The following is a 12,903-nucleotide window of genomic DNA, read 5'->3' on the forward strand; positions in this document are numbered from 1 at the left end:
GAAGCCGTCGAAACAGAGAGAAACCTATCTTCTGAGTCGGCGAACCAATACCTGAACGAAAGAGATGCGACTCTTCGAACGATGGACTTCCAAAAAGTGGAGCTTGAGCGGCATGTGGAGGAAACAAAAGAGCTTCAAAGGACTATAGCCAGGCTCTCCAAGGAGGCCGAAGAGAGGGACCAGGAGCTCAAAGCGACCTGTCTGTGGGCTTTGTGAGCAGAACAAGAGAGGGATGCCTCCGAGAAGCAAAGGCAAGCTCTCGAGGCTGAACTTCAGGCAAGTCAGGGAAAAGTTGCTTCCCTGACCGAAGAGATGCAAAATCAGGTAGCAAAGGTCGAGAAGAAGACTGCTAATTGGGCGATCGAGTCTATTTATGCCTTGCGACCGAAGAATCCGCGACTTGATATATCCGACCTTCCGGAGGACTGGCAGGATACCCTCATACCCATGGCACGGGAGGATGACGAAGCGGCGGCTGCCCGAGCATCTAATCAGACAGGAGGTTCAGGACATTTCTCGGAGAAACCCCCAGCCAACCAGCCATAGGACAATGAGGTCGGTCTTCTAGAGCCAGATTAGGGCATATAACCGTGCCATTTTGCCTGCTGTACTCTCCTCATTAATGAATTACATTTTTGCTTTTACAATTTCTGTTCGCTTTATTATTCATGAGTACATTCTGATTGGTTACATTATTGGAACAAGTGTGATAACATAACACATTTACACAAACAAGATTACATGCGAAGATTGTTACAAGCGCACAAAATAACACTTTACAAGGAAATGATTTACAAAAATCAGAAATTAATTTACAAGGAAAATTGAGTTCGGAATTACTGATAGTATGGTTGAAGGTGCTCAACATTCCAAGCTCGGGATACTTTGGAACCGTTCAACCTTTTGAGATGATAAGTCCCCGATCTTATCACTTTGTCGATGTGGTATGGACCTTCCCAGTTTGGTCCTAACACTCCCGCACTTGGTTCCCTGGTACCAAGAAGAACTTCCTTTAACACAAGGTCACCGACCTAGAAGTCTCTTTGTCTAACCTTTGAATCGAAGAACCGCTTTGCGCGTTGTTGGTAGGCTGCTATCTTTAGCGAAGCCTTGCTGCGATGTTCTTCAATAAGGTCTAGGCTTGCTCTCATAAGTGCTTCGTTGTCAGCCTCATTGTACAAGTCCCTCCGAAGTGAACCAGTTCCTACCTCTACAAGGATCATAGCTTCGCATCCGTATGCTAGCGAAAAAGGTGTTTCTGAGGTGGAGGTTCTTGGAGTTGTTCTGTATGCCCATAGGACTTCGGAGAGGTCGTCGGCCGAATTCTCTTTGGCTGCGCCAAGTTTGGCCTTTAGAGTGTGTTGATGGTTTTGTTGACAGCTTCAACTTGGCCATTTGCTTGTGGCCTTGCGACTAAGGCGAATTTTTTTATGGATGCCAGCTCGTCGCATAACTGCTTGAATTCCTCGTTGTTGAACCGTTTCCCATTATCCGAGATGGGGGTATGAGGAATTTTGTAGCGGCACACAATATTCTTGAAAACGAAGTCTTTGAGCTTTCTGGTCGTGATCGTGGCTAGTTGTTCGGCTTCCACCAATTTGGTGAAGTAATCTACAGCGACCATGGCATATTTGACTCCCCCTTTCCCAACTGGCATGGGACCAATGAGATCGATCCCCTACATGGAAAAAGGCCAGGGGCTGGTCATGGTTATTAGTTCATGGAGGGAGCTCGCGATATGTTCGCAAACCGTTGACACTTATCACACCTCTTGACAAAGTTGTAGGCGTCATCTTGGATTCGGGGCCAATAGTACCCTTGACGAACAACCTTGTTAGCAAGAGATCGCGCGACGATGTGATTACCGCAGATCCTTTCATGTATTTCCCTCATGATGTATTCTACTTCTTCGCTGGTTACACATCGAAGGAGAGGGGCACTAAATCCTTGCCTGTACAACTGGTCCCCGATGAGGGTGTAACGAGCAGATCTTATTCGCAGAACCCTTGCCTCGACCTTGTCGTCAAGCAAGATCCCATCCTTCAGGTATTGGAAAATGGGAGTCATCCAGGAATCTGATTCTATCACATTCACGGCCTGTTTGATCGGGCTGATATTTGGGGCCTCAATGAATCGAACAGGAATGCTATTCGGTGCTTCTAAGTCCAATGATGAGGCTATTCTTGCCAGGGCGTCTACCACAAAGTTGTCATCTCTGGGAATCTAAGTGATCGCGAAGTGCTTGAAAGGCTCGAGTGCGGCCTTAGCTTCTTTCAAATAACGGATCATGTTTTCTTTCTTGGCTTGGTATTCCCCTAAAATTTGGTTAACGACCAACATGGAGTCGCTGTGGACACTGATCGCAGTTGCCCCCATTTCTCTGGCCAACCGCAATCCAGCAAGCAGAGCTTCATACTCGGCTTCATTGTTGGTTGCCTTGAATCTGAACCAAAGAATGCCGTGAATGCGAGCCCCTTTAGGGCTCAAAAGGAGAAGACCCGCACCAGCCCTCTTTTTGTTCAATGATCCATCGATGTAGAGGCTCCAGGTCGACAGATTTTGAGTAGTTTCTTGGATGGCTTCGCTAGGCTGTTGCTCTGACCCACTTGGAAGATATGAGAATTCTGAAATGAAGTCAACAACAGCCTACCCTTTGATAGTCGATCTTGGTTTGTACTTCAAATTGAACTGACTTAATTCCATGGCCCATTTAAGCAATTTACCCGACGCCTTTAGCTTCTGGAGGACCTGCCTGAGGGGGTAATTAGTCATCACATGGATAGTATGGGCGTGGAAGTAAGGTCGCAACTTTCTAGAAACGATCAGCAAGGTATAGGCTAATCACTCCATTTCCGGATAACATGTCTCGGCATCCGTCAGATGCTTGCTCGCATAGTACACTGGCCATTGGACCTTTTCCTCTTCCCGAATTAGGGCTGCACTGATCGCAAACTAAGAGATGGACAGATATAGGAGCAGGATCTCTTGCGGAAGAGACTTGGACAGGAGAGGTGGTTTCTCGAGGTGTTCTTTTATACTTTGGAATGCTTGTTCGCACTCGGGAGTCCATTCGAACTTCTTATTGGCCTTTAGAACATTGAAGAACGAAAAGCAGCGATCTGTTAGCCTCGATATGAAGCGACTTAGTGCCGCTATTCGCCCATTAAGACTCATGGCCTGTTTTTTGCTGGTCGGGCTTTCCATATCGAGCAGAGCTTGAATTTTCTCGGGTTTGATTTCTATTCCCCTTTGGTTAACCATGTATCCTATGAATTTACCTGACGATACTCCGAACGAATACTTGAGAGGATTTAGTTTCATTATGTATAGTCGGAGGATATCAAACATTTCAGCGAGATGCGCTATGTGATCTGCAACAACATGGGATTTGACCAGCATGTCATCTACATAGACCTCCATTGACTTGCCGATCTGGTCGGAGAAAATCTAGTTAACCAATCGCTGGTAGGTCGCGCCAGCATTCTTGAGGCCGAAGGGCATAACTTTGTAGCAATACAGCCCCCGATCTGTAATAAAAGATGTATGCTTTTCGTCTGGCCCATGCATCAGAATTTGATTATATCCCGAGTACGCATCCATAAAACTTAGCAGCTCGTACCTCGAGGTGGCATCCACGAGCTGGTCAATTCTTGGCAGGAGGAAGCTATCTTTAGGACAGGCCTTGTTGAGGTCGTTGAAGTTGACATAAGTTCATCACTTGCCATTGGGCTTCTTTACCAGAACCGGGTTGGCAACCCAGGTCAGGTAGAGTGCCTCTCGGATAGACCTGTTTTAGAGGAGGTTATCCACCTCCAATTTTAATGTGGCATATCGCTTCGGATCCATTGCTCTTCTTTTTTGGCAAACTACCTTGGTTTTGCTGTCGATGTTCAACGCATGGCAAATGATATACGGGCTGATCCTGACCATATCTGCATGCGACCAGGCGAACACATCGATATTTTCTTTCAGGAAGCTGATTAGCTCGGAGGCGAGCTAGGGGTTGAGACTGCTCCCAATCCTTAACACTCGGCTCGGCTCCTTCGGGTCGACCGGTACTTTGGACAAATCCCCAACTGGTCCACTGGAAAGGCTTTCCTGAATTCGAGGATCCATATTATCCTCTGTTGGGCTAGGCTGTGGCTTAATCTGGCTGATCTTCATAGCCTGTTGGGGAATACCACGCGAGATGCCCTTTCCTCTGCACGCCATCTGCACTGCTTTTATGTAACAGTCGCGAGATGCGCTAACTTCCTCTATTCCCGTCGGGGTGGGGAACTTCATCTTCAGATGGTATATAGAAGTGATTGCCTTGAAGTTTCTCAACAGCGGTCGCCCCAAGATCTCATTGAAGGCAGATGGGTAGTCTACGACCAAGAATTCAGTAACCTTAGTCACTTCGTCCTAGTCACCTAGGGTGACTGGGAGTTGGATCATTCCCTTGGGGATCAGGTGGTCCCCTGTGAAACCATAAAGAGGGATCAAGGCGGGCTTCAGGCCAGCCTCGTCCAAGTTTATTCTTTCGAAAGTGTCCTGGAATAGGATGTTCATAGTGCTTCCGTTGTCCACTAGCATTCTGTGGACGTTATGGTGCCCTATGAGGGGCGTGATCACAAGAGCGTCGTTGTGAGGATGATGCAAATGAGTTGCATCCTTTTCGAAGAAGGCGATCGGCTCCTCCTTGCGAATCTTTTGTGGTCGTTGTGACGTGTTCATCACCTTAATTGGGTCGTGATGAGCCTCGCGGGCATATCTCTCTTGGGCACCTCGTGTGTTCCCCTCGAGGTGCGGCCCTCCAAAGATTATGTTGACACTGTTATACCCTTTGCGATCACGACATTTCTTTCCTTGCTCCCCTTGACTTTTCTCTTGCGCGGGAGCAGAGTCATCAATATACTCCTTAAAATGCCCCTTCTTAAAGAGCTCTTCGATTGCTTGTTTTAGAGCTCGACACTCATCTGTGTGATGCCCATTGTCCCGATGAAAGCGACAGTATTTTTTATTATTTCTAGCTGTCGTAGGATTTTTCATGGGCTCGGGCTCTCCGAGCAGGCTGGCTTCCTCAGATTTATCAAGAATAGCCGATACAGATGCGTTCAGTGGAGTATATTGGTTTCTGTCGCGATCGCGACGAGGGACAAGAGCATAGGACTTTTTGGGCTCGTAACGAGGTTTCCTCTCTTTTTGCTGATCGTCAGCATCCCCTCTGCAATCAGCTCTTTTACTATCCCCCCGACCAGGCGTACTGCCTGAAGCGTCGGGGTCGCGACGGCGTAGTGCCGCCAATGAATTTTCTATTCGGAGGTACTTCTCCGCAAGGTTATAGAATCCTGTAAAGGAAACATCATCCTCAGCTTGTAATTCTTTCCACAGGTCAGTTTGTGGACGAACTCCGGCTATGATGAGAGTCCGAACAGACTCTTCGAGAGTATGAGCCACCTTGTTGAGTTCTCTGCGGAAACGGTCAATGTAGGATTGGAGGGATTCATCCCTTTCTGGCCTTATATTGCTGAGGTAGCTCAAAGGCATCGAGAACTTTTAATTTGCTTGAAAATGCCTTAGGAACGTCGCGCTCATCTGAGGCCACTGTAATGACTGCTTTCTACTCGTATTCTCATAAAATATGCATAGTAAAATACATGTAAACTAGTATAAAAAGTTGGGCCCAAATTTTTCTTTTATTAAACATTTACATTCTTTGTACAAAACTCAAGTCATATATAAAACTATGAACAATAAGGTGGACAGTGTAGCCATTTCCCCTTGCTTGTCGACATCCATCCAACCGTGTCCTCACCTAGATCCTTCAAAAACATAGGAAACAATGGGGTGAGCACAAAACAATGCTCAGTAAGTAAATCTTCTACTCATCTATCCCTGTAACTCTTTCCTCTCAATTCTTTCCTTACAATTCCCATTACTCACTTTGCTTTCTCTTTTGGTTTCACTCCCTCTCTTTCTCTTTCTTTTCTATTAACTCTCTCTCTAGCAAGTCACAGCCCCATCTGACCGGAGGCACGGCTGGGACTCACTCCCACTCTCCGTGACTTTTACTCATTCTAGCCGATCGGACTCGGTTATGCATGGATTCGAAACCCTTGGCCATGTGAGTACATAAACTCTCTCTCGGGTAAACTCGGGTATAGCCCTCATCCGCATGCACTCTCACGGGCTACACCACTTCTCTCTCATACTCATGCCACTCTCTCAATGCGGCGTACATGCGGGAATACTCTACCCATTACTCACGGGTTCTCCATCGCATAACCTACTCTATTCTCTTGTCTAGCACTACTTTCTCTTTGATCTCTAGTGCTCATCCTCTCTCTTTCTCTTTACTCTTAGAGTAGCTTATACTTAATTTTTCTATTCTCTCTCTACTCTCTTTTCTCTTCTCTAGTGCATAATTAATGCATATAGATGACTCATGCTCATTAATGCACTTATGAGATGTAATTATGCCATGTAGCAAAAATTAAGGCTTTCTACTCTTACTCATGCTTCTCTTGAGCATTTCATCATACAACTCATGTGCATATAAAGCTCTACTTTAACTATAACTTTTCTCTTTTCTTTAATCATCCAAACAATGGGAGAAAACTCCCTCATAATCTCTAGATTCCTGTCAAATAAACACACTTCCATAAGTGTTGCTCAAAACTCTCTCCATCTCCTATCAACCCAACTCCACATCATAGAAGTTTGACACCTCTCATATCCAAACATATTCAATAATCATACATAACTACTAATCTCATATCATCTCATCCCAACAAATATAAAACATACATATACATACACAATCTCTACTCAATTAAATTCTCAAATCTCAACTTAGTTAGGATTTACTTACTTTGTGAGGAAATAGCTTCTCTAATACTTCTCCTTTCCTTTGGTAGCTTGATTTCTCTCTACAACTTTAAATAACAACCATAACATAAGACTTTAACCAAAACATAATAAAACTCTCATCTAAAGCAAGAATCCTTACCTTAGGATGCTTTACATTAAAACTCTACTAAAAACTACTAAAAAAGTCCTTAGAAATCCTTGGAAGATTGAAGGAAATCTGAGTAGTAGAGAATGGAAGAGGCGGTGGAAATGGATGAAATGAAGGATTCTCTACACTTAACCCTTTTTAGCTCAACTTATACACAAGCATTCCCATTTTGCCCTTACTCTTTCTTAGAAATTCCATCCATATCCTTTGATTCCTTACAAACACACCCCCATACTAACATATTTTCCATGAAAGTTCCTTACATTTTACTCCCCACTTTTCCTGCTAATTAGGGGTAGAATGGTCAAATTGCCCTTAAGCAAAAATATCTAAAACTTAATACAACTTTTCAGCTGACCCGTCGCCGCGGCGAAGACAATTCCGTCGCCACGGCGAAACACTCCAGCAGCTACTCTATGGTTGCAGAACCTCTTCGCCGCAGCAAAGATTCTTCTTCGCCCCGGCGAAGCCTGTAACACAACATTTCGCCAAGTCTTCATAATTTTCAGGGCAATCACTCAATCAACCCAATACATCCATTCAACCAAGGGCCAACCAAACCAAAAATAACAACATATAAGTTTAATTGAAGCTGAATCAATGAACGTTTAAGCAATACAGCAAAGCTTAACTACATACCTCAAGTGGGGCGTTACAGCCACGAACTGATTGATCCTGCTGGGAGCGACTTGAACCACCGTTTGGCATGAGAGGTCAAAGTCACTGCCAAACAACGCCATTTTGCTAGATCTGAGACCTGGTGAAGCTCCATCAGGTCGTTAAATTCATATAAATGATCCTGCGGATCAGAATTTCCATCAAACGCCTGCATGTCAGGCATCCTGAATCTTGGTGGGAGTAGAGCGGTTAACACTTCGAGAGAGAAGGGGGATGCAGATGCGACCTGCCCCTGTTCATTTTGCTGAGCTCTTAGTCTGTCTAGAGGTCATTGTAGCTCCTCAATTTGCGGCAATGGAGCCGCTTGGGGATTGCTTTCACCTATGCAAGTTCGACCCTTGTGATTGAGGAAAGTCCAGAGGTCAGGTTCTTCTTCTCCTCGGCCGGCAGTTCCGGCCACTCTCCACACACGCTAGCTAGAGGTATGTGATGGCGACGAAAGGTGCAGGGTATTTTCACGACCTTCGCGGTGGTAAGAACTGCCCTGCAAAGTGTGGGACCCTCTCGCACGGTGACGATTAGGATCGTTTTGCTGGCAGTGATAAGAATCGCCTTGTCCAGCACTTTTATGGGTGTGTATTTACGACATGGCATGGAACAACTCGGGCTGTGTCTTTTTACCGAGTCTCAATGAGACTGGTATTCTGTTTGGGACGCGATCGGTGTTTGCTGGCCCTTTGGAGCCCGTGGGCTTGTTTTTTGCCACTTGCTTACCCTTTCATCTATGCGCTACAGTGTTCACGGCACGGGCTATTTCCCTTTGTCTTGCTTTCGTGCAACCTGCAGGCGTTTTTTGCGGTTGCACCGCCGCAGCTAACTTGGATGGCACGCCTTGGTCCAAACAGTCTAACCTTCGACTAACCGTCTGGAAAGTATTGTCAAACCTCTCCAGGTAGTTTCTGATGGCGGGGTGAAGTTGTGAACTTGACGGGATATCCCCTGTAGCATTTTGCGGGGCTGAAGCTTTTTTGGAAGAAGTGTCCCCTTGGACTTAGGGGAGCCCCTCGGCGCCCTGGTTGATTTGCTCAGGTTCTGGTTAGGGGGGCCATTTACTGTTGTAGGACCCGTGAGTTGGAGATTCCCTTGATGAAGAATGAACACTAAATCAGGGCCCCCTTCTAGCGCTAAACTGTTGATGTGTGATTTTTACACCAATGAAATACACGTGTGAAATGTTGAGCTGGCCCAAAAGGCACACGTGAATGTAAAGGAAAATGACAGTAAATGCAATGGGGACAGTTTTTAAAGTGGTTCGAATGCTAAGGTAGCAAGTCCTACGTCCACTGACTCTTATATTGATGATAAGGGTCAGGTCGCTTTAGCTGACTGACTTTACAATGGTAATACAAGGTATCAAATGCTGGAAATTCTAGAGAGAGAGAGCGAGAGAGAGAGAGAGAGAGTAGCTAATCAAATGTAAAATATGCAAATCCCCTTCAATGAGAGAGGGGCTCTCAATTTATAGATGAATGGATTGAGGCAATCATCACTGAATCTGTGGGTTGGTGAGATTATCCATGCAAAATCTTTCTTTATGTCACATTGCCCACCTTCTATAGAGATTTGTGCGATTTGGAGTAGGGATTGGACACGTGGGATCATCACAGCCACTATTCTGACAGAAGCAGGCTGCGGGCGTTCCCATGATCTGACTCTTGCATGTTGATTGGACCTTACGTCAACCCTTGTATTTTTTAGGCATAACACTCTGTATAAAATCAATTCCAGAAAATGCTAAAGTAAGATTGATAGGTGAAATAGCCAAGGAATACAGCCTCCTAAATCTATCAAAGGTATGTCTATGCCACAAGCACTCATATCTTAACCAAAGGCCTCAATGTTTGATAAATTTAGGAATTGATTAATTAACTTGTATGATCTTAATCCAGTTGTGTGGAAATAACGATTGTCAATGGGAAGGATTTGTCTTCAACGAAGAGGCAGATGAACTTACTGAAAGGCCTGTAAAATTGATAGTTGAGCCACCTCAATTGACTCCAATGCATAAAAGTGCAACAAAAATGGAGAGTTCTAATGTAGTTGGAAGTTTTTATCAACCTGAAATGAAGCTTTCTACATTCTCCATGGAAGACTCAATTCAGTTTCACAATGGTACTGTCAAGTTTGAGGAAGTACAGGAGTTCCAATTTTGCACGGTACAGGATGAGTGTGATGGGGACAAAAGAAAATTTCTCTTCTTTGATTCATCCATTTTGCCATTAGGAGACTGTTATACAATTGGTGGAGGAAGCTTCTTATTTTTATCTGGCTATGATTATGGTGAACATGAAACTGATAGACCTGGATCGCCCAATGACATGGTATCCTTAAGGAAATCTCGTATGAAATCAAATGGAAAGACATGGAAAGGAATTGATTCTAAGGAGAGTGAACTGTACCGATCTTGTTCATCACCAGTATTGATGGTGAACTGTATTGAATGTGGACAAGAGTATGAACTTTTTTTCAAATTATCAGAGAATGAGAAATCCTACTGCCATCAATATGGTCTCCCATCTAGAAAGTGCAAATTTAAACATAGAAAATCATACTGCAGATGCAGATTCAGCGAGGACATAGAATTGAACTGCTCCCTGGAGCATCCATGTTACCATAGTGTTATGAAATTCCATAATGAAAATCCCATAGCCAGTTGTACATCTTCGCGTGGCTCCCATAGCCATGTACACCCGAAGCTCCCTGACTATGATGAAGTGGCGTCTAAATTCAAGGCTCTGAAGAAAGAGCATCAGCAGAAAACAGGTGCAGGAAGTCAGGGTTAAAATGTTAAAAGAGTCAGCTATAACACACCACCATGTAAATTTGATGTAATTATGGTATGTGTTCACATTCTTCTAATGAGATTTCATTGATTTGCCAAAATGTGTTCACTACATGTTAGTTTATGATCAAGTTTACAGTCAAACTTAAACTGATTGATTGTTTAGTACAAATAGGATTAGGAGCAATGTTGTATTGTTAATGAGGTTAGACAGGCCATAGCTTATGAAAATTTTATTTGTATTTGATGATATTTTGGACTCTGTTCAAAATTGAGAAGATGATTTAATTGAATATCCACTTTAGAAAGTGGGAGTGAAGAGCGTATTTAGTGGTGGATATGGCTCCACCCTTCACCTCCTAATATCATGACGCATAAGAATTCACCTCTAAATTGGTTTCTTTTATTAAAATGGATATCATAAATCTATCTAATAATAATTTCCCTTCTTTTTTTTAAATTAACAACTTAATTCTACTTTTAATTATAATAATAATTATTATTATTATGACTGAAGTGTCCAACTTATATATAACTTAACTAATTTTTTAAGACTTTGAAACTATCAACTGAATAAAAACTTCAATAACTACCCCTATTAGGAACTGATGATGGATTCGAACTCAAGATCTTTTGAATAATACACTCAAAAATTCCTATCGAACTACTTAACCACTCAAAAATAGTTTATAATAATAATAATAATAATTAAATGTTGAAGCAGAGTTGAATAAAATAGAAAACCCTAATTTAATTTCAAAGAGANACTCTGTATAAAATCAATTCCAGAAAATGCTAAAGTAAGATTGATAGATGAAATAGCCAAGGAATACAGCCTCCTAAATCTATCAAAGGTATGTCTATGCCACAAGCACTCATATTTTAACCAAAGGCCTCAATGTTTGATAAATTTCGGAATTGATTAATTAACTTGTATGATCTTAATCCAGTTGTGTGGAAATAACGATTGTCAATGGGAAGGATTTGTCTTCAACGAAGAGGCAGATGAACTTACTGAAAGGCCTGTAAAATTGATAGTTGAGCCACCTCAATTGACTCCAATGCATAAAAGTGCAACAAAAATGGAGAGTTCTAATGTAGTTGGAAGTTTTTATCAACCTGAAATGAAGCTTTCTACATTCTCCATGGAAGACTCAATTCAGTTTCACAATGGTACTGTCAAGTTTGAGGAAGTACAGGAGTTCCAATTTTGCACGGTACAGGATGAGTGTGATGGGGACAAAAGAAAATTTCTCTTCTTTGATTCATCCATTTTGCCATTAGGAGACTGTTATACAATTGGTGGAGGAAGCTTCTTATTTTTATCTGGCTATGATTATGGTGAACATGAAACTGATAGACCTGGATCGCCCAATGACATGGTATCCTTAAGGAAATCTCGTATGAAATCAAATGGAAAGACATGGAAAGGAATTGATTCTAAGGAGAGTGAACTGTACCGATCTTGTTCATCACCAGTATTGATGGTGAACTGTATTGAATGTGGACAAGAGTATGAACTTTTTTTCAAATTATCAGAGAATGAGAAATCCTACTGCCATCAATATGGTCTCCCATCTAGAAAGTGCAAATTTAAACATAGAAAATCATACTGCAGATGCAGATTCAGCGAGGACATAGAATTGAACTGCTCCCTGGAGCATCCATGTTACCATAGTGTTATGAAATTCCATAATGAAAATCCCATAGCCAGTTGTACATCTTCGCGTGGCTCCCATAGCCATGTACACCCGAAGCTCCCTGACTATGATGAAGTGGCGTCTAAATTCAAGGCTCTGAAGAAAGAGCATCAGCAGAAAACAGGTGCAGGAAGTCAGGGTTAAAATGTTAAAAGAGTCAGCTATAACACACCACCATGTAAATTTGATGTAATTATGGTATGTGTTCACATTCTTCTAATGAGATTTCATTGATTTGCCAAAATGTGTTCACTACATGTTAGTTTATGATCAAGTTTACAGTCAAACTTAAACTGATTGATTGTTTAGTACAAATAGGATTAGGAGCAATGTTGTATTGTTAATGAGGTTAGACAGGCCATAGCTTATGAAAATTTTATTTGTATTTGATGATATTTTGGACTCTGTTCAAAATTGAGAAGATGATTTAATTGAATATCCACTTTAGAAAGTGGGAGTGAAGAGCGTATTTAGTGGTGGATATGGCTCCACCCTTCACCTCCTAATATCATGACTCATAAGAATTCACCTCTAAATTGGTTTCTTTTATTAAAATGGATATCATAAATCTATCTAATAATAATTTTTTTTTTTAAATTAACAACTTAATTCTACTTTTAATTATAATAATAATTATTATTATTATGACTGAAGTGTCCAACTTATATATAACTTAACTAATTTTTTAAGACTTTGAAACTATCAACTGAATAAAAACTTCAATAACTACCCCTATTAGGAAC

The sequence above is a fragment of the Pistacia vera genome, unplaced genomic scaffold (genome assembly GCF_008641045.1).
Source record: "Pistacia vera cultivar Batoury unplaced genomic scaffold, PisVer_v2 Contig568, whole genome shotgun sequence".
NCBI classification, from domain to species: Eukaryota; Viridiplantae; Streptophyta; class Magnoliopsida; order Sapindales; family Anacardiaceae; genus Pistacia; species Pistacia vera.